A 22,251-nucleotide genomic window follows, 5' to 3' on the forward strand; every position below is an offset into this window, starting at 1 on the left:
TGTTATGAAGCAAATTGCTTGGGACATTTGTGCATTAACACAAATATTTCCAACAAAACTGCACAAAGATTACAATCACTGTTAGGTTTGCAGTGGCATTGCATTGTTTTTGACATATTGTACTCAAAGTACATCTACATTTATATTATCTATTATTTCAGCAGTCCATCATTGTTGTAGATGTTTCACTTACTCCCTTCCTTTTTCTAAGTTGCATTCTTCCCTGTTTAATGAAATATTTTGAGAAAAAGATGAAATGAGGGACGCGGGAGGGGGAGGGGGGGGAGGAGGAGGCGGTGGCAAGGAGAGGAGGCGGCGCGGAGAGGAGAGGAGGCGGAGAGGAGAGGAGGCAGAGTTGTGAATGGATCAGCACACCGTGCATTCGCCTCTGAGTCCAGAGACTAATGGCTTGGTCAAAGTCTTGTCTGTGCTGACTGTGAATGCTTTCGAGATTAGCTTGGGAGACCAGAATCGAGTTCCTGGTGGTATTAGTCTGAAGAACAAAAACGCCAGAAATCTCAAGCAAAATATTACATACTTGGATGGAGAGACGGGGACGATTGCAAGTTCACTTGAATGATGTACTTTGAATTAAAATAAGTTGCAGCAGAGGGGGAGCTTTATTGCGCCAACATTTATGTGGTTACTGCCAGCTGAACCAAATATACAAACTGATCTGGTAATCGTGATAATTAAAAGCTTTAAAATGGAAATGATCTACAGATAGGCCTTGAAGATTTAAAGTTTTGATGTGCATCAAAATTTTAATTGATGTCGAGGTGTTTGACATTAAAGGTAGAGAAGGGTATTCCATGGCAGTGGCATTTTTTGACGTTTGGGTGCAAGTTTTGAACCTTCAGATAAATCAGGGGCCTGATTTTTCACTGCTTTATCCTCCAGGACACCTATTCTCTGGCACAAAAGAAACAACTGATTATGCTGGATCTGTGCACTTTGGAGAGATTCTCTGAAAAGATGTTAAAGAGAGAGGAATGATACTATTTTTATTTATTAATTCAAGGGATGTGGATTTTGCTGGCTAGCTGGCATTCAGTACTCATTCCAAGCTTCTGCCCCGCTCTTGCAACCACAGTATTGGTATGGCTAGTCCAGTTCTGTTTCTGGTCAACGGTAACCCCCAGGATGTTGATCGTGGGGGATGGAGCGATGGTCATGTCATTGAATGACAAGGGGTGATGGTTAGATCCTCTATTTCTTGGAGCAGGTCATTGCCTGGCACTTGTGTCGTGTAGATGTTACTTGCCACTTGTCAGTATGCCTCCAGCCTCAATTTCTTTGGTACTGCCCCCCCCCCCCCCCCCCCCCCCCCCCCCCCACTGCCTTAAAGGGCAGGGGGTTGACCTTTTGTGGGTCCCCTCTTCCTGATGCTGAGGTCAGGCATGGAATGCCTCAACTAGTGACCCCTCGAAGCAAACCCAATGAAGTTGTTTTTTTGGGCTCCCTGCTTGATTGGTGGAATGAAGCTCTTCAGTGGCCATTGGTTGCCCAGTCAAGGACCGAAAATGGCATCCTCCCATAATGACACCGTTTGGGCCCCATGCAGGCAATATTTATGTCACACAAATGTCAGGCATTGACGATCTCCAAATGAGTGAGTGTAGCCATTCACCCTTCACATGTAGTGGCATTCCTGTTGTTGGGCCATCAACCACTAGAACCATAACTGGGCCATCTACTTAGAAAATGTGGCGACAAGAGCAGGTCAGAGACTGGGCATTTTGCAACAAACGACTCATTGGCCCATAACCTCTTGGTTCTGAATTGTCGCATTTGGGGGGTACACCGATTATGTCTTGGGGCACACCGATTATGTCTTGGGGAATCCCTCCAGAAGTTCCCACGTTAAGATTTACCCAGCAATTGTCCAAAGTGTCTAACCTCCCCTGGACAATTGGGATTGGAACCATACAACAGTGATTTGAATTGCTTTTTTAATACATTTAAGAGTACCCAATTATTTTTTTTCCAATTAAGGGGCAATTTGGTGTGGCCAATCCACCTAACCAGCATATCTTTGGGTTGGGGGGTGAAACCCACGCAGACACTGGGAGAATGTGCAAACTCCACACGGACAGTGATCCAGGGCCGGGATTCGAACTGGGTCCTCAGCGCCGTAGTCCCAGCGCTAACCACTGCGCCACCGTGCTACCCTTTGTGATTTGAATTGCTAATCCCGGATGATTCTGCCAGTTTTACACTCTTAGTTAATCTGAAGGAATTGGAAGGGGAAAAAAAAAGTCTATTTAGAGTCTCTCTTTCCCCCTCCCAAATGTCTGAAGTACCACTTGACCATGGAAGCTTATTTTATCTTTCTTCTCTGTGCCCCAATTACTCTGCGACAATGCAGCCTGGGGTGTGCTTTGCTGCTCCTGCCTCTCCCAGCCTGAAGGAGGAAGCTTGGGTGAGACAGGGGCTTTGGCATTTCAACAAAGGTAAGACCCTCCAGAGTTGCAATCTGCCAGTGATTGCCACTCTTGAGGATGTTATGGACCATTATCTGATCCTCTACCCACCGAAAACTTTAGGTCGTTTCTGTGCGATGGAATACCCTCCACTTGCATTAGTACAACACTGAAGAAACCGTACACATTCAGGGCAATGCAGCCTGCTTGATCAGCACCCCATACACCATCTTAAAAATTCACCTCCTCCAGCACTGTTACAGGATGGCTGCAATGTACATGGGCGGTACGGTAGTACAGTGGTTAGCACTGTTGCTTCACAGCGCCAGGGTCCCAGGTTCATTTTCCTGCTTGGGTGACTGTGTGGAGTCTGCACGTTCTCCCCGTGTCTGCGTGGGTTGCCTCCGGGTGCTCCGGTTTCCTCCCACAAGGCCCGAAAGACGTGCTGTTACGTAATTTAGACATTCTGAATTCTCCCTCCATGTATATGAACAGGCGCCGGGATGTGGCGACTAGGGGATTTTCCCAGTAACTTCATTGCAGTGTTAATGTAAGCCTATTTGTGACACTAATAAAGATTATTATTATGGTTATCATCTACAAGGTATACTTGCACAGTTCCCCTCCAAGTCGTACACCATCCTTATTTGGAAATATATCGCAGTTTCCTCCCTCTCTGGGTTAAAATCGTGGAATTTCTCATCTAACAGCACCGTGGAAGTGCTTGCGTCACATGAACTGCAGAATCTCAAAGATGGTTCATCACCACCGACTTGAATGGTTGGGGCTGGGCTGTAAATGCTGGCTCTGCCAGCAGCATTTGCATTCCGTAAATGAATGAATAAAAAATGCAGCCAGAAGACCTCGAGTGAACCATCTGCTGTTGTAGCAAAACAAACTTCATGAAGAAAGGCTTTGAAATTGTAAAATTGTTATTGGAAATGGCCTTTAGCTATTGACCCATTGCATTCTGGAACTCTTTTTCTGGCTCCTTTCTGCAAGGAGCGCTGTTGGGGCTGTGGGAATAATGCATGGCAGGAGGAGAGCCATTAAATACGGCGAGCCGTTCAAAAGTCCATTTACTTTGCTGGGACCACAAAGAACCCACCGGCAGGAGGGGCTGTAAAATTCCACCCAATCTAGGGGACAGAGCGTGGCTCCCCATTTGTGTCAAGTGGCAGCATAATTTTTTAATGGACAAAAAAATGTCAAGTCATGTTTTTGGTGGCCTAATCATGTCAGATAAGTTTTAAGCTGTGCATTGGGGGGAAAAAAATATTGTACAATGGCTGAAGGGGGATGTTTTAAAACAATTTTAATATTGGTATATTTAATTTCTGTCTGTTTTCCTCCTCCATGTTGGGTGGTTCGTCTCTAGGTTCCCTGCCTCATTTTTAAACTCCCTAGCCTACCAGTAACTAACTTTAATTGTGTTTCCTACAAAATAAAATGACCACTCTGGAAGTTGAGTACTTTCAGTAGATACTTGGATTGAAAATATTGTCTGTAATTTATGATATTTTAGCTAGAAATGTGTCCTTTACTGTTAGTCAATTTTATCAGCACTGAAGTGCATAAAATGTTCTTGTCTTCAATTGATAACGCTTGAGTACATCAAAACGGACACCACTGCCTGGAGTTGGTGATTCTTTCTGGTTCAGAGCTGGCAGTGGGCTGAATTCCCCCCCCCCCCCAGCCCAATCTTCACACACCTCAACCAGACAACAACAGTCCGCCCCCTCCGGCTGCCACCTCCGGGAGAACCCTAACATTGACCCTCTAAGGCAAGCTTTATTTTCTCAAGACTGAGAAACCCAGCCATGTCACTAACCCAGGTCTCTACAGTCGGGGTCTTCAAGTCCCTCCACATTAAAAGGATCCATCTCCGGGCTACTAGGGAGGCAAAGGCCAGGACGTCGGCCACTTTCACTCCCTGAACTCCCGGATCTTCTGACACGCCAAAGATCGCTACATCTGGACTCGGCACCACCCGAGTTCCTAGCACCGTGGACATTGCCTGAGCAAAACGCTTGCCAAAACCCTCTGAGCTTCGGGCATGCCCAGAACATGTGGACGTGATTTGCTTGGCTTCCTGTGCACCTCGCACACCTATCTTCTACCTTGAATTGTATCAGGCTGAGCCTGGCGCACGATGAGGAGGTATTAACCCTGCTTAGGGCATCTGCCCACAGACCCGCCTCTATCTCTCCTCCTAGCTCGTCCTCCCACTTGCCCTTAAGCTCCTCAACCGGAGTTTCTTCCGCCTCCGATAGTTCCTGGTAAATATCCGATACCTTACCCTCTCCCACCCAGGTACTGGAAACTACTCTATCCTGTATCCCCCGTGGAGGCAGCAGCGGAAAGGCCGGCACCTGTTTTCTCAGGAAGTCGCGCACCTCCAAATACCTAAAACCATTCCCTGCTGGCTGTCATAATATACACCAGTATATCATGGTGCAGACACACACTGATGGACACACAGTGGGACCAATCAACATACACAACACTGCAGCCAATCACCAGTGAGAGCACACGCACTATAAAGACAGGGGACATTAGAATTCCTGCTCATTTGAGTAGCAGCTAGCTAGGAGCACAGAGCTCACAGCCTGCAACACAGACATTCACTATGTGCTGAGTGCATCAACTGGTATCGTATTTACCCACTGTTTAAATAGTTAACCTTTTAATAAAATAGTGTTGCACTACTTCAAGTGTTGGTGACCTGTATGTGATCCAGAACACCCAACACATCACTGGCAATTTAAATTTATCCTCCAAAGCTTTCAAGCTGGGAAAGCTCCCATCTATAAATAGATCCCCCATCCTTCTAATTCCTGCTCTCTGCCAACTCCGGAACCCGCCATCTAGCCTACCCGGTACAAACCTGTGGTTGTTATAAATCGGGGTCCAAACCGATTCTCCCTCCACTCTCTTACATCTCCTCCATTGCCCCCAGAGCCGCCACCACCACCGGACTTGTGGAGTATCGGGCCGGCACCAATGCTCCCAGACTGGTGTCTTTACATGATGCCGCCTCCAGCCGCTCCCATGCTGACCCCTTACCCACTTCCTGATCATGGCTATATTAGCCGCCCAGTAGTAACTGCAGACGTTCGGCAGAGCCAAACCCCCCCCCCCCCCGACTACGCTCCAGCACCACTTTCTTCACTCGCAGGGTTTTACTCACCCCCACAAAACCTGAAATAATCTTATTCACCCGCTTGAAAAAGGCCTTCGGGATGAAGATGGGGAGGCACTGAAAGACAAACAGAAATCTGGGGAGGACCGTCATTTTCATGGTCTGTACCCTCCCCGCCAGTGATAGCGGGAGCATGTCCCATCTCTTAAAGTCCCCTTCCATTTGTTCTACCAACCGGGATAGGTTTAACTTGTGGAGTACCTCCCATTTCCGGGCCACCTCGATTCCCAGATATCGAAAGCTCTTCCCTCTCATTCTAAGCGGCAGCTCTCCCAGTCTCTTCTCCTGCCCTCTTGCCTGGATCACAAACACCTTGCTTTTCCCCATGTTCAATTTTTACCCTGAAAAATTGCCAGATTCCCCGAAGTTTTAATTCCCCCGCGAACCAGCCCTTTCCAGCTCCTAGAGGCTCTTATCACCATGGCCACAGCTCTATGGCCAGAGCAAACAGTAACGGGGAGAGGGGGCACCCTTGCCTCGTCCCTCGGTGTAGTTCAAAATACACTGACCTCAGCCGGTTCGTACGCACACTCGCTACTGGTGCCTGATAGAGTAACCACACCCAGTCAATAAAGCCCTCGCCAAACCCAAACCATCCCAGCACCTCCCACAGATAATTCCACTCCATCCGATCAAAAGCCTTCTCCGCATCCATCACTACCACCACCTCCACCTTCTCTCCTTCTCAGGGCATCATAATAACATTTAGAAGCCTTCGAACATTGGCCTTGAGTTGCCTGTCCTTAACAAATCCCGTCTGGTCTTCCCCTATCACCCCTGGGACACAGTCCTCTATTCTTGTGACCAGTATCTTAGCCAGCAGTTTGGCATCCACATTCAGTAGAGAAATCGGCCTGTATGACCTACATTGCTCCGGATCCTTCTCCCGTTTCAAGATCAATGAAATTGAGGCCTGCGACATTGTTGGGGGATGACTCCCTTCTCTCTTGCTTCGTTAAATGTCCTCACCAGCAGTGGGCTCAATATCTCTGAAAACGTCTTCTAGAATTCCACCGGATAGCCGTCAGGCCCCGGGTCCTTGCCCGGCTGCATGCCCTCCAGCCCCTTGATTATTTCCTCAATCTCAATTGGGGCTCCCAGCCCCTCCACCAGGTCCTCCTCGGGTACCTCAACTGATCCAAAAATTGTCTCATCCCCCTCCACCCCAGCCGGGGGTTCCGACTCGTAAATTACTGTAAAAGTCCTTAAACACCTCGTTCACCCCCACTGGGTCCAGGACAGTATTCCCGCCTCTACTCTTTGCCTATCTCCCTGCCCGCCTCTCTTTTCCTGAGCTGGTGCGCCAACATTCTGCTTGCCTTTTCCCCGTACTCCTAGATCGCCCCCCCCCTTGCCTTCCACAACTGTTCCACTGCTTTATCTGTGGTCAACGGCCCAACTCCACCTGTAACCTCCCCGCGTCCGGGGCCTCCGAGTATCTCCTGTCCACCTGGAGTATCTCCTCCACTAATCTATCCCTCTCAGCCCGTTCCACCTTTTCTCCGTGGGCCAGTATTGAGATTAATTCCCCTCTGACTACTGCCTTCAAAGCTTCCCAGACCGTCGCTGCAGAGACCTCCCCTGTATCATTTGTTTCCAGGTTGTTAACCCGCCCACAGACTGCCTCGTCCGCTAGCAACCCACATCCAGTCTCCACAGCGGGCATTGCCCTCTTCTACACTAACCCGTAGATCCACCCAGTGTGGGGCATGATCCGACACTGCAATTGCCGAGTACTCCGTATCCACCACCTCCGGTATTAGCACCCTGCTCAGAACAACAAAGTCGATGCGAGAGTATACCTTGCGGACATGTGAGAAAAAAGAAAACTCCTTCGCCCTTGGCCGTGCAAACCTCCATGGGTCTACTCACCCCCCCCCCCCCCCCCCCCGCCCATCTGTTCCATAAAACTCTTCAATTCCTTTGCTGCAGCCGGCCTCTTCCCTGTCCTGGATTTTGACCGGTCCAATTCCGGATCAATGACTATGTTGAAGTCCCCTCCCATGATCAGGTTATGTGACTCTAAGTCGGGGATCTTACCTAACACCCGCCTCATGAATTCCAATTCGGAGCATATATGTTCACAAGTACCACTCGCACCCCCTCCAGCTTCCCACTCACCATTATGTACCTTACCCCCCCTTGTCTGACACTATCCTCTCTGCCTCGAATGCCACTCGTTTGCTGATCAAGATCGCTATCCCCCTGGTCTTCGAGTCCAGTCCTGAGTGGAACACTTGGCTAACCCACTCCTTCCTCAATCTCGTCTGGTCTGTAACCTTTAGGTGTGTCTCTTGTAGCATTGCCACGTCCGCCTTCAGTTCCCTCCAAATGTGCGAACACGCGAGCCCTCTTGACCGGCCCATTCAGTCCTCTCACGTTCCATGTGATCAGCCTGGACAGGGGGCTTCCAAACCCCCCCCCCCCCCCCCCCCCCCCCCTGCCGACTAACCATCACCCTTTTTAGGCCGGCCTCGAGCTCCTGCCCTCCACTTCCTCGAGTCCCCACCCGGGCTATCGCCGTTCCTGACCGCCCATTTGTCCCCTAGTAACAGTTCCTCTCCTGTCAGCAAAGCAGCTCCCCACCCCCCAGCAACAACACTAAAAACCCAATCCCCCAGGTCAAACTCCAGCTTAACGCTTGTCCACCCCCCACTGCCCTTCCGAGAGTCTGCTGACTCGATAGCTCCCGCCCCGGCACCAAGCAGTCTGTCTCCCTATTGTACACTCCTCTCTCTTTCTCCCCCCCCCCCACAAGAATAAACACTCCTCTCTCTTTCTCCCCCCCCCCCCACAAGAATAAACATTTTAAAAGCATCACATTCACCAGTAAACAAAGAACAGAAAAAAAAACTGTGACGAATCAATCACTTTAGAAAAATTGTCACCCAAAAAGCAGAACTAAATTCAAAGCCCATCATCCCCCACCCCACTCAAACAAGGTCCCTGCAAGACAGATCAACCTTTAACCATCCACACAGCCCATTATTTCACATGGAGCTACTTAAAGTTTCACAATCCAGCACCACAAGTCGCTGCCACAGTACTTCTCCAAAGCGTAAGTGTCTTTTAATTTGCCTCCAGCTTCTTTTCGTTAATCAAGGTCCATACATCGTCTGGCGTTTCAAAGTAGAAGTCCCGTTCCTCGTGTGACCCACAGGCGGGCTTGGTACAGCATCCCAAACTTCACCCCCTTCTTAAAGAGGGTCGTTTTTGCCCGATTGAACCCAGCTCGCCTCTTGGCAAAATCCGCTCCCAGGTCCTGATAAATGCGCAACTCACAGATCTCCCACTTGATGCTCCGTTCTTTCTTGGCCCACCGCAAAACGTGTTCCTTGTCCATGAAACGGTGAAAACGTACCCTCATGGCCCTCAAGTGGTTCGTTCACTCTGGGCATCCTCGCGAGGGCTCTGTGCGCTCTGTCCAATTCCAGGGGCCAAGGGAACGCCCCAGCCCCCATTGACTTCTCCAGCATGTCTGTCACAAAGGCCCTCGCATCTGATCCCTCTGCCTTCAGGGAGGCCAACAATTCTGAGATTCTGCCTCCTGGACCTATTCTCCAGGTCCTCCAGCTTCCCCTGCATTCTTTTCTGGTGATCGTTCATCATCCCCACCTTGCATTCCAGTACGGTTATATACTCCTCGTGCTTGGACAACTTTTGTTCTACCTCCTGGATCGCTCTCCCGTGGGTTTTCTGGTTCTGAACCACTTGATCAATCGAAGCCTGAATCGGGTCCAGCATGTCCTTCTTCAGCTGGGCGAAGCAATCCTCGAAAAACATCACCAGCTGCTCCGTCCACCACTGTGCCGTCTCCCCGCGGCCCTTGCCCTCTGCCATGCTGTCCCGTGTTGTCAGCTCTGCTTTTGTCTCCCTTATAGGACTTTGTCGTCTCACACAGCCACTTCTGGTCCAATTCTCCATACACAGGAGGGGGATTTCTCCTTACTGTCTGTCTCTTCACTGCTTTATCCCATAAAATCCAAAGAAAACCAGGGGAAAAAGGTCCAAAAGTCCGTTACAGGCGGGAGCTATCAAATGTGCGACCTACCCCTCCATGGTCGCCACCGGAAGTCCATTTTCGACCTTTTCATCAATAAACAACCAAAGAAATAACAAACAAATACAATAACAGTCCCCCACACAAACCGCCTCCCGCTCAATATACAGACCAAAACATCCACCCGACATTCCAGGTTAAAAAAAACCCCCACCAATTAACAATCTACCCGTAAACAGTGTAACCAAAGACAACAATACCGTCAACCCCTCCCTCCCCCAATGTTCAATGGCAACCAATTCTTGGAAGTGCAGAATAAACATCCCCCATGAATTGTGAAACCCTTCCTTCAGTTGAGACTTCACCTTCCTGAGTCAAAGAAATTCAAGTAGGACCCCGTCCCCCCCGCCAAGCCGTGTCACAGGATGGCGAAGCTAACCTTCACCCCAACAGGGCCTCCAGGCAATCAGCAAGGCAAAGGCTAACATCTGCCCCTGCACCCACCTGCCACCCGAGCCAGTCTGACCCCCCCCCCCCCCCCGAAAAAGGCTTCTAGGTGCCCTCGTTCCAAATTCACGAGCTCTACCCCCGAGATGACCCTGAATAACCTCCCTCCAACAAACCCCTCACATGCCACGTAACTATCCTAACCGGGTCACCCCCCCCTCCTGTCCACCATCCTCAAAACTCCAGGCCCTGCCCACTGGGCTTGGCCTGTCCCGACTCATTGTTACCATCGAGCCCCCCCCCTCCCAGAATCCTCCCATCCACTTCCTCTCGAAACACCTCAACCAGTATTAGTCCCCTCCCCCAACTTTTCACACCTCCTAGGCCCATCAAAATCTATTCTGCCGGGCTCTGATGGCCGCAGCCCCCCCCCCCCCACCACACTCCTGTTCACTGACCAGCTTGAGCTAGCCAGTGTGGAGGCCCTTGCCCAGGCCTCACTTCCTTCCAATCCCCTCCCCCCTTCCCTGCCAAAACAAAAAAATCTCCTTCAACACAACCCCAGTGTAAACACACAAACATTGAACCATTATTGCAAAAGAAAATCCCCAAATCTTACCTTGTCCAAATAGGCAACTTCAACTCATTTAGCACATATAACAACATGCAGTGAAAAATAGCACTGCCTACACTCCTCCACCGCCCCCCTACCCTCAGTCCAAGACCAATCCCCAGTCCCATTTCTCACTTCTTCCCCAGTCCTTCTGCCTTCACAAATGCCTCCGCCTCTTCCACCGTCACAAAATAAAAGTCTTTGGAGTAGTAGGCCACTCGCCTTAGCTGGGTACACTATGCCGAAGCGCACCCTGCTGTTATACAGTGGCGTCTTCACTCGGCCGAAGGCTGCCTGCCTCTTCACCAACTCCACACTAAAGTTCTGATATATACGTATACCAACTCCAGCCCACTGCACCTCCCGTTTCTGCTTTGCCCAAAATAGGTCCTTCTCCTTCACACGATATCTGCGGAAACAAATAATCACTGCTCTTGGCGGCTCATTCGCCTTTGGTTTAGGCCTCCACGCCCTATGAGTCCAATCCAGTTTGTACCGAGAGGGATCTTCCCCCTCCCCCAACAGCTCCGCCAACATCTTGGCAAAATACTCCGTCGGCCTCGGGCCCTTCACCCCTTCGGGCAGGCGCATGATCCTCAGATTTTGCCGCCTAGATCTGTTTTCCAGGCCCTCCAATTTGGCTCGCAGACCCTTATTGGCCTCCACCACCCTCTACAGCTCCTCGCCCATCGAGGTAAGTTGATCACTGTGTTGCGACAAGGCCTCTTCCACTCCCTTCAGTTTTTCACCCTGCTCCCGCCTCTCAGCTGATGTCCTCGACACCGGCGCCTTCACCGGGTCAATCGCCTCCTACACCAGCACCTTCAATGCTGCCATCATCACCTCCATGTGCCTTGCAAACTGTTTTTCAAGTTCCACAACCATCATTTCGGTAATCGTTTCTGCCGTGAGCAGTATGGCCCCACCCAGCAACCCAGCCCCCGCCATCCTTCCAGTTGCCGAGCCGCCCACTCAACGGCGAACCTTCATTCGCCCCCTTCTTCACGGCAGCTTTCCTTTGGGTTTTGGACATCTTTCCTCCTTGTGTCTTCCTGCACTCTTTATCCAAAAATTGTTCCTGGGACCGGGCATTAAATTCTTAAAAAAAAAAAATCAAGCCTCGAGCAGGAGCCATCCTACATGCTGCCACCGGAAGTCCAACAAATAAGATTTAGAATCAGGCTTGGGGCTGTAAGTGGCATTACCAGGAGCATTTTTAAATATTATTGGCTACCATGCAACTTCAACAGGGCCCAGTTTCTGTAGTGCGTGTCTACCCTCTTGTTCTTTTCTTTGTCTCAATTATGGTTAACTAAGACACTGGTATGAATTGAATACTGATTGAAGGAATGCAGTCTTTTCTCCACCCTCACCATCCCTCTGTGCCAGATCATTGTAGCTCTGTTATTGTGGTGGATGCTTTTGAGGCTTGAATGGAAGAGAATATTGTTCTGAAAATGTTAAAGATCTTTCTCAAGGCCCCTTTTTATTTTCCCCTCTTTTTTTTCAGCGAATACAATTCTATAGCAGTCTTCGGGAATTCCTCCAAAAAAATCTGCATTTTGTGCAAAAAGATCCTGACTTTGAAAACTTCTTCAACCTCTCCGAGGCCAGATATAACTTCAGGATACAATTCTTGGACTTGTAAGTTTTTCAACATTTTATTCACTTTGTTTATTCTCTGCAAATATTTAACTAATGTTTTAAATGACTTATCTACTAAACCCATCAGTCTCCTTCCTACCCGCGCCTCCGATATGTTACCTTTTTGAATGTATTTCAGTCTTTTTAAAAAATCTAATCTGACAAACTTGCACATTCAGGTGTTGAAATTCTGTTTGGCAATTCTCTGCTCTTCAATTAAGCCTGTCATGGCACTTTGGATTAGAACACATTGGTTAACAGCATTGACCACTCCTCCAAACTTCTCTTGCCCTCCCCTTCCAGCATTCCAAAGGGACCATTCCTTCTGGTTTTTTTTAAATTTAGAGAACCCAGTTCATTTTTTTCCAATTAAGGGGCTAAAACAGGTGGCCAATCCACCTACCCTGCACATCTTTGGGTTGTGGGGGCGAAACCCACACAAACACTGGGAGAATGTGCAAACTCCACACAGACAGTGACCCAGAGCTGGGATCGAATCTGGGATCTTGGTGCCGTGAGACAGCAGTGCTAACCACTGTGCCACAGTGGTACCCGACCATTCCTTCTGTGACAACCTGAAACATGATAACCTTTCCATGCAAGTATAGGAGATACAATACCTGTTATTTTACTATATCACCTCACACTCCAAGACCTTAAGAGCTCCTTTAGGAGAAACAACAATTTACTTCCACTTCTTTCAATTTTGGTACACCATTTTCGCTGCTCACAATGCAGTCTGTGGTACACTGGGGAAACCAAACAAGTGTTGGGAGACCCCTTCGCAGAGCACCTCCATTCGGTCTGCAAACAAGATCCTGAGTGGCTGGTCCTCTGCCACTTCAATTCTCCATCTTTCCCCCAAGCTGACACCTCTGTCCTGCAGTATTCCAATGAAAGTCAATGCATGTTTGAGAAACAGCACTTCCTCCTTTGACTGGGTACTTTATAGCCTTTTGAGTTCAACCATTTCAGATTGTAATCTCTGACCCCATTTCTTGCCTGGTTTTGATTCTACACTCTTACTTTCTAGCAGCAGCTTTTCACCATTGTACCATTCACACCTCATCTAGACGCCTCTTTTGTTTCTTTACTTGCACCATTACCCCTCACCTTGCCTTGCACCACAAATATTTTTGTCATATAATCTCTCCTGACCTCCACCCTGTCACAGACCCTCCCTTTTTGTTCTTCAATGCGGAGAAGTGTGAGGTGATGCTTTTTGGTAGGAAGAACATGGAGAGATAATATAAAATGAGAGGCAAGATTCTTCAAAGTGGTACAGGAGCAGAGGAACATGGCTGTATAGGTGCATGGACAGGTGGAGAGAGCTGATAAACCAGATAGTATTCTGGGCTTCAATAATAGGGGTATAGAGTACAAGAGCAAGGGCATAGTGCTGAAATTGTACAACACACTAGTTAGACCACAGCTGGGCTGGGCACCACACCATAGGAAGGATGTAAACACATTGTAGAAAGTTCAGAAGAGGTTTACAAGAATGGTCCTAGAAACTTCAGACATGAGGATAGAATGGAGAGTTTGGGAATGGTGTTCTTGGTGAGAAGAAGGTCAAGAGTAGGTTTGCTAGAGAAACTGTTCCTACTCGTAAGAATATCAAGAACAAAAGGGCACAGATTTCGAGTGACTGCAAAAGAAGAAGAAAAAAAGGTTTTTGACACACGCGAGTGGTTCGGGTCTGAAATGCATTGCCAGAAAGTGTGGTGGAGGCCGATTCAATCAAGTGCATTAGCTAATTTTGTGCAGGGTATGGAGAAAAGGCACTAAGCCATGATTCACAATTGGAGAGACAGTGCAGACATGATAGGCTGAATGGCCTCCTGTGCTGTAACAATTCTGTGATTCATTTTGTCGTCCATAGTAGCACAGTGGTTAGCACTGGTGCATCACAGCTCCAGGGACCCTGGTTTGATTCCCGGCTTGAGTCACTGTCTGTGTGGAGACTGCACGTTCTCCCTGTGTCTGCGTGGGTTTCCTCCGGGTGTTCCGGTTTCCTCCCACAAGTGTCGAAAGACATGCTTATTAGGTGAATTGGACATTCTGAATTCTTCCTCAGTGTACCTGAACGGGCGCCTTAGTGTGGCGACTCGGGGATTTTCACACTAACTTCATTGCAGTGTTAATGTAAGGCTACTGTGACATTAATAGAGATTATTATTATTAAAGAGGCATGAGGATAGGTTTGGCTCCAGTCGACTGGGCAAAAAGACAGATATAAGGAAGTATTCAATTGCTCCCAACTAAAATTTATTCTAGAGAGCAAGAAATATTGTAAGAGGGGGAAAATATATCTGTGGCTATGCAAGGAGATTAAAGATAACAAAGGTAAAACTAAGGCACTCTATATTGCAAAGGTCAATGGTAGGCTGGAGGATTGGGAAACTTTTAAAGACCAACAGAGAGTTACTAAAACATAAGAAAAAAACCCAAAGGTAAATTATGGAAGAAATCTAATGCAAAATATAAAAACTGATAGCAAAAGATTGTAAGTATGTAAAAAGGAAGAGAGTAGCTAAAGTCAATGTTGGTCCCTTGGAGGATGAGACTGGAGAGTTAATAATGGGGAACAGCGAAATGGCAGAGACACTAAATCAATATGTGCCTCAGTTTTCATGTGAAGGATACCAGAACAATTCCAATAGTAACACAAATGTAGAGCTTGTTGAAAAGGAGGGACTTGAAACAATCACCATCACTAGGGGAAAATGTGACCTAGTCAGCTATTGGGATTAAAGGTGGAGAAGTACCCAGCGCCTGATGGCCTATATCCTAGAATCTTATAGGAAGTGGCAGCAGAGAGAGTGGCGGCATTGGTAATATTCCAAAATTTCTTAGATTCTGGAAAGGTTCGAGTGGATTGGAAAATTCATCAGGGAGAAAGGATATATATTGTATCTGGATTGCACACAAGGTTAATACGCAAAGTAAGATCCCTAGGGTTGGATATTAACTTGGATTGAGGATTGGCTAACCAACAGAAAGCAGAGAGTGGGATAATTGGGTATTTTTCTGTTTGGCAAGATGTAACTGGTGGTGTGCCACAGGATTCAGTCCTCGGGGCCCCAACTATTTACAATCTGTATTAATGACTCCGATGAAGGGATACAATATACCATTTCCAAATTTGCAGATGGCACCAAAGTAGGTGTGAAAGCAAGTGCAATGAGGAAATAAGAAATTTAGCAGATGGAATTTAACCCGGACAAGTGTGAGGTTATCCATTTTGGTCAAGAGGAATAAAAAGGCAACTTAAATGGAGAGAAACTTCAGAGTGCTCCGAGTGTCCTCGTGCATGAATCACAAAGTTAGTATGCAGGCACAGCAGGTAATAAGGAAGGTAAATGCAATTTTGGCATTAATTATTAATGGAATACAGTATAAAAGTAGGGAAGTGCTGTTGCAACTATATATAATAATATTTATTATTGTCACAAGCAAGCTTAGATTAACACTGCAATGAAGGACTGAAAATCCCCTAGTCGCTTCATTCCGCCTTGGTGAGATTGCATCTGGAGTACTGTGCATAGTTTGGTGCCCTTGAGGAAGGATGTAAATTCATTAGAGGCAATTCAGAGAATTTTCACTAGATTTATTTCAAGGATGAAGGGCTTGTCTTAGGAAGAGCGGGTGAGCAGTTTAGCCTTTTCTTGCTGGAGTTTAGAAGAATGGGAGGAGCTCTAATTGAAGTATGTAAGATGCTAAAGGGGATTGACAGGATAGGCGTAGAGTGGATGTTTCCCATTGTTGGACACTCTAGGACAAGAGGCCATCATTTTAGGCAAATCAGGTGGAAGATTTAAAACCGAAATGAAGTGGAATTAGTTCACTCAAAGAGTCGTGAATCTGCAGAATGCTCTACCGCAGAGTGCGGTGGACGCTGGAACACAACACATTTGAAGGGCAGGTAAAGAGGTTATTAATTAGTAGTGGGATGAAGGGTTTTGGGGAGGGAGCAGAAGGTGGAGATGAGGCTGAGATGAGATCAGTTATGATCTTATTGAATGGCGGAGATGGCTCGAGGAGCTGAATTGCCCACCCCTGCTCCTAGTGTTTCTCTTGTTTGTACCTTTATTGCATTTCTTTTTATAAAAAAAAAAAAAATATTTTATTGAAAATTTTTGGCCAACCATCACAGTACATTGTGTATCCTTTACACAGTAATATCACAATATAAATAACAATGGCCAGTTTTATAAACAAGAAATAAATAATATATAAACAAAAACAAAACTAAATGGCAACTGCCTTGTCCCAGATAAATTTTCTCCAAAAATATGTTTTAACCGTCCAATATACAATTATCTATAACAACAACCTATACATATTATACTTATATACTTGTATATTAACATCCCTGAGAATCCCTCTGGTTCCTCCTCCCCCCCCCCCCCCCCCCCCTGGGTTGCTGCTGCTGTCGTCTTCTTTTCCATTCCCTCGATCTTTCTGTGAGGTATTCGATGAACGGTTGCCACCGCCTGGTGAACCCTTGAGCCGATCCCCTTAGGACGAACTTAATCCGTTCCAGCTTTATAAACCCTGCCATGTCATTTATCCAGGTCTCCACACCCGGGGGCTTGGCTTCCTTCCACATCAACAGTATCCTGCGCCGGGCTACTAGGGACGCAACGGCCAAAACATCAGCCTCTTTCGCCTCCTGCACTCCCGGCTCTTCTGCAACCCCGAATATAGCCAACCCCCAGCTTGGTCCGACCTGGACCCCCACCACCTTCGAAAGCACCTTTGTCACCCCCACCCAAAACCCCTGTAGTGCCGGACATGACCAGAACATGTGGGTGTGATTCGCTGGGCTTCTCGAGCATCTCGCACACCTCTCCTCTACTCCAAAAAAATTTACTGAGCCGTGCTCCAGTCATATGCGCCCTGTGTAACACCTTAAATTGTATCAGGCTTAGCCTGGCACACGAGGACGATGGGTTTACCCTACTTAGGGCATCAGCCCACAGCCCCTCCTCAATCTCCTCCCCCAGCTCTTCTTCCCATTTCCCTTTCAGCTCATCTACCATAATCTCTCCCTCGTCCCTCATTTCCCTATATATGTCTGATACCTTACCGTCCCCCACCCATGTCTTTGAGATCACTCTGTCCTGCACCTCTTGCGTCGGGAGCTGCGGGAATTCCCTCACCTGTTGCCTCGCAAAAGCCCTCAGTTGCATATACCGGAATGCATTCCCTTGGGGCAACCCGTATTTTTCGGTCAGCGCTCCCAGACTTGCAAACGTCCCATCTACAAAAAGATCTCTCAATTGTGTTACTCCTGCTCTTTGCCATGTTCCAAATCCCCCATCCATTCTCCCCGGAGCAAACCTATGATTATTTCTTATCGGGGACCACACCGAGGCTCCCGTCTTTCCCCTATGCCGACTCCATTGCCCCCAAATTTTCAGAGTAGCCACCACCACCGTGCTTGTGGTGTATTTCTTCGGTGAGAACGGCAGCGGCACCGTCACCATGGCTTGTAGGCAAGTCCCCCTACAGGACGCCTTCTCCAATCTCTTCCACGCCGCTCCCACCTCTTCTCCCATCCACTTACATACCATTGAGATGTTGGCGGCCCAGTAGTACTCACTCAGGCTCGGTAGCGGCAGCCCCCCCCTATCCCTTCCTCACTCTCGGGGTCTTCCCGGCCCACACACAACTCATGATACTCTTCTCAATCCTTTTGAAAAAAGCCTTCGTGATCACCGGGAGGCACTGAAACACAAAGAGGAATCTCTGGAGGACCACCATTTTAACCGCTTGTACCCTCCCTGCCAGTGACAGGGATACCATGTCCCATCTCTTGAAGTCCTCCTCTATCTGTTCCACCAACCGCGTTAAGCTTAACCTATGCAATGTACCCCAATTCTTGGCTATCTGGATCCCCAAGTAGCGAAAGTCCCTTGTTACCTTCCTCAGCGGTAAGTCCTCTATTTCTCTGCTCTGCTCCCCTGGATGCACCACAAACAGCTCACTTTTCCCCATGTTCAGCTTATATCCTGAAAATTCTCCAAACTCCCCAAGTATCCGCATTATCTCTGGCATCCCCTCCGCCGGGTCCGCCACATACACCAATAAATCATCCGCATACAAAGATACCCGGTGTTCCTCTCCTCCCCTGAGTACTCCCCTCCACTTCCTGGAACCCCTCAATGCTATTGCCAGGGGCTCAATCGCCAGTGCAAACAATAACTGGGACAGAGGACATCCCTGCCTCGTCCCTCTATGGAGCCGAAAATACGCAGACTTCCGTCCATTCGTGACCACGCTCGCCATCGCGGCCCTATGCAGCAGCTGTACCCATCTAATATACTCATCTCCAAAACCAAATCTCCTCAACACCTCCCACAAATAATCCCACTCCACTCTATCAAATGCCTTCTCGGCATCCATCGCCACCACTATCTCCACTTCCCCCTCTGGTGGGGGCATCATCATTACCCCTAGCAGCCTCCGTATATTCGTATTCAGCTGTCTCCCCTTCACAAACCCAGTTTGGTCCTCATGGACTACCCCCGGGACACAATCCTCTATCCTCATTGCCATTACCTTGGCCAGAATCTTGGCGTCTACATTTAGGAGGGAAATAGGTCTATAGGACCCGCACTGCAGCGGGTCTTTTTCCTTCTTTAGGAGAAGCGATATCGTTGCCTCCGACATAGTCGGGGGCAGCTGTCCCCTTTCCTTCGCCTCATTAAAGGTTCTCATCAGTATCGGGGCAAGCAAGTCCACATATTTCCTATCAAATTCGACTGGAAATCCACCCGGTCCCGGAGCCTTCCCCGCCTGCATACTCCTAATTCCTTTCACTACTTCCTCTATCTCGATCTGTGCTCCCAGTCCCACCCTCTCCTGCTCCTCCACCTCAGGAAATTCCAGCCGGTCCAGGAAGCACATCATTCTCTCCTTCCCATCCGAGGGCCGAGCTTCGTATAATCTTTTATAGAATGCCTTGAACACTCCATTCACTCTCTCCGCTCCCCACTCTATCTCTCCTTCCTCATCCCTCACTCCCCCTATTTCCCTCGCTGCTCCCCTTTTCCTCAATTGATGGGCCAGCAACCTGCTCGCCTTCTCCCCATACTCATACTGTACACCCTGTGCCTTCCTCCACTGTGCTTCTGCAGTACCCGTTGCCAGCAAGTCAAATTCTACGTGTAACCTTTGCCTTTCCCTGTACAGTCCCTCCTCCGGTGCCTCCGCATATTGCCTGTCCACCCTCCGAAGTTCTTGCAGCAACCGCTCCCGTTCCCTACTCTCCTGCTTTCCTTTATGTGCCCTTATTGATATCAGCTCCCCTCTAACCACTGCCTTCAGCGCCTCCCAGACCACTCCCACCTGGACCTCCCCGTTATCATTGAGTTCCAAGTATTTTTCAATGCACCCCCTCACCCTTAGACACACCCCTTCATCTGCCATTAGTCCCATGTCCATTCTCCAGGGTGGACGCCCTCTTGTTTCCTCCCCTATCTCCAAGTCTACCCAATGCGGAGCGTGATCCGAAATGGCTATAGCCGTATATTCCGTCCCCCTCACCTTCGGGATCAACGCCCTTCCCAAGACAAAAAAGTCTATTCGCGAATAAACTTTGTGGAAATGGGAGAAAAACGAAAACTCCTTACTCCTAGGTCTGCTAAATCTCCACGGGTCTACTCCTCCCATCTGCTCCATAAAATCTTTAAGCACCTTGGCTACAGCCGGCCTCCTTCCAGTCCTGGATCTCGACCTGTCCAGCCCTGGCTCCAGCACCGTATTAAAATCTCCCCCCATTACCAACTTTCCCACCTCTAGGTCCGGGATGCGTCCTAGCATGCGCCTCATAAAATTGGCATCATCCCAGTTCGGGGCATATACGTTTACCAAGACCACCGCCTCCCCCTGTATCTTTATTGCATTTCTAACTTCTACCGCGTTCTGATGGACATTTTCCAAATGTTCCTGCTCCGACGTCCCTGTAATCAAAACGTCATCTAAGTAGACAGCGACACGTGGTAAACCTCTCAAAATAACCTCCATAACACGTTGAAAAATAGCGCAGGCAGAGGATACTCCAAAGGGCAACCGTGTATATTCATACAGGCCCCGGTGTGTATTAATCGTTACATATGGTCGGGAGGCAGGGTCCAGCTCCAACTGTAGGTAGGCGCGACTCATGTCTAATTTTGTGAACGAGAGTCCGCCTGCAAGCTTCGCGTAGAGATCCTCTATGCGAGGCATTGGATATCGGTCGAGTCGGGAAGCCGTATTCACTGTAAGGTTATAGTCGCCACACAAGCGAACTGTGGCATCTGGCTTAATTACAGGTATAATTGGTGCTGCCCAGTCAGCGAAACGGACGGGTCTGATAATACCCAAACTCTCCAAACGAGTGAGCTCCCCGTCTACCTTCTCGAGCAAGGCATAAGGCACCGGGCGCGCCCGGAAATAGCGCAGCGAGGCTCCTGGTTCGACTTGGATACGGGCTACGGCCCCTTTTATTTTCCCCAAACCGGGCTGGAATACATCTGGGTATCATCCTAGCACCTCAGTCAACCCTCCAGAAACTGTTTGGAGGATGTGCTGCGATTGCAACCGCAAATGGCGCAACCAGTCCCGACCCAACAGGCTGGGCCCATGGCCGCGCACCACGATAAGTGGGAAACGCCCCTCCTGGTGTCCATAAACAACAGGGGTCATTGTAGTTCCTGCAATGTCCAGTGGTTCCCCCATGTAGGTGGCCAACCTGTCCTGAGAGTCGGTTAATATAAGGGTCTGTATACCCTGCTTGATGCGGTCGAATGTCCTCTGGGCGATCACGGAGACTGCTGCGCCAGTGTCCAACTCCATCTCAAGTGGGTGACCATTGATCCGTACTGTCACCTTAATGGGGGCCACACGGGGAGTTGCCACACATTGCAACTGCAGGCAATCGTCCTCCGTCTCCAAGCCCTCAGGAGTAGTTGCCGCAGGTTCATCCACATGGAAGGTACGGCCCCTGGGCTGGTCTCAGTTTCGGTCGGAATGACAGCACCTCCGGCGCCCCCAGGACCGGCATCCGCGACGGGGTCGGCACCTACAAGTCTGACATGGATATGGCTCCTCATCCATTGGTTCTGGAGAAGGCTCCCTTCGGGGAGGAATGTCCGACGGCCACTGGCGTCGATCCGGACGTCGCCTCGCCCAAGGTACCGCAGGAGTGCGGGGGATGTTTTCGGACGGAAAGGGTTGCGCCCCAAGGCATGCACCTCCATTCACTGTAGCTCCTGCACTCCTCGTTCTGCGCTCTCTCGGGACAATACTATTTGAATGGCCTGTTGAAAAGTCAATGTTGGCTCAGCTAACAACTTTCTCTGGGTGGCCGCATTGTTAGTACCGCAAACCAAACGGTCGCGTAACATTTCTGACAAGGTCTCACCATAGTCACAGTACTCCGCAATCCTGTGTAGCCTGGATAGAAAGTCAGCAAGGGATTCTCCTGGGGTCCTCTCAGCAGTATTAAACCGGTAACGCTGGACTATCGTGGACGGGGTTGGGTTAAAATGTTGCCCCACTAAATTCACAAGTTCATCAAATGTTTTGGTGTCTGGCGCAGCTGGGTACAGAAGGCTCCTAATCACCCCAAACGTATGCGGGCCGCAGGCGGTGAGCAATATGACCACCTGGCACTCATTTTCGGTGATATTGTTTGCCCGGAAATAGTAACACATCCGTTGTGCTTACTGGTTCCAGCTTTCCAGCGCAGCATCAAAAACATCCAAATGTCCGTACAGAGGCATGGTATAATAGAAAACAACTTCCAACCTGTATCCAACAAAAATCCAGGGAGGTGGCTTCAGCAGTGTAGGCAGCTATTCACTTTAACCCTCGTCGCCAGTTTTGAGGGCCACGAAGAATCCAGCACGCGTTTTAAGGATACAATATATAA

General features: G+C 48.8%; 1 protein-coding gene across 9 annotated transcripts in view; it reads left to right on the plus strand.

The window, feature by feature from the left end:
• The window catches only part of LOC140388384 (ERC protein 2), a 1,175,365-nt gene that overhangs the window by 15,280 nt on the left and 1,137,834 nt on the right, over nt 1-22,251 (plus strand). For all 9 annotated transcript variants that reach the window (XM_072472461.1, XM_072472462.1, XM_072472470.1 and 6 more), the window contains exon 2: nt 12,196-12,329. The gene's annotated coding sequence lies outside the window, so the exon portion shown is untranslated. The remainder of the gene's footprint in view (nt 1-12,195; nt 12,330-22,251) is intronic.

The sequence above is a fragment of the Scyliorhinus torazame genome, chromosome 13 (assembly GCF_047496885.1).
Source record: "Scyliorhinus torazame isolate Kashiwa2021f chromosome 13, sScyTor2.1, whole genome shotgun sequence".
Classification (NCBI taxonomy): domain Eukaryota; kingdom Metazoa; phylum Chordata; class Chondrichthyes; order Carcharhiniformes; family Scyliorhinidae; genus Scyliorhinus; species Scyliorhinus torazame.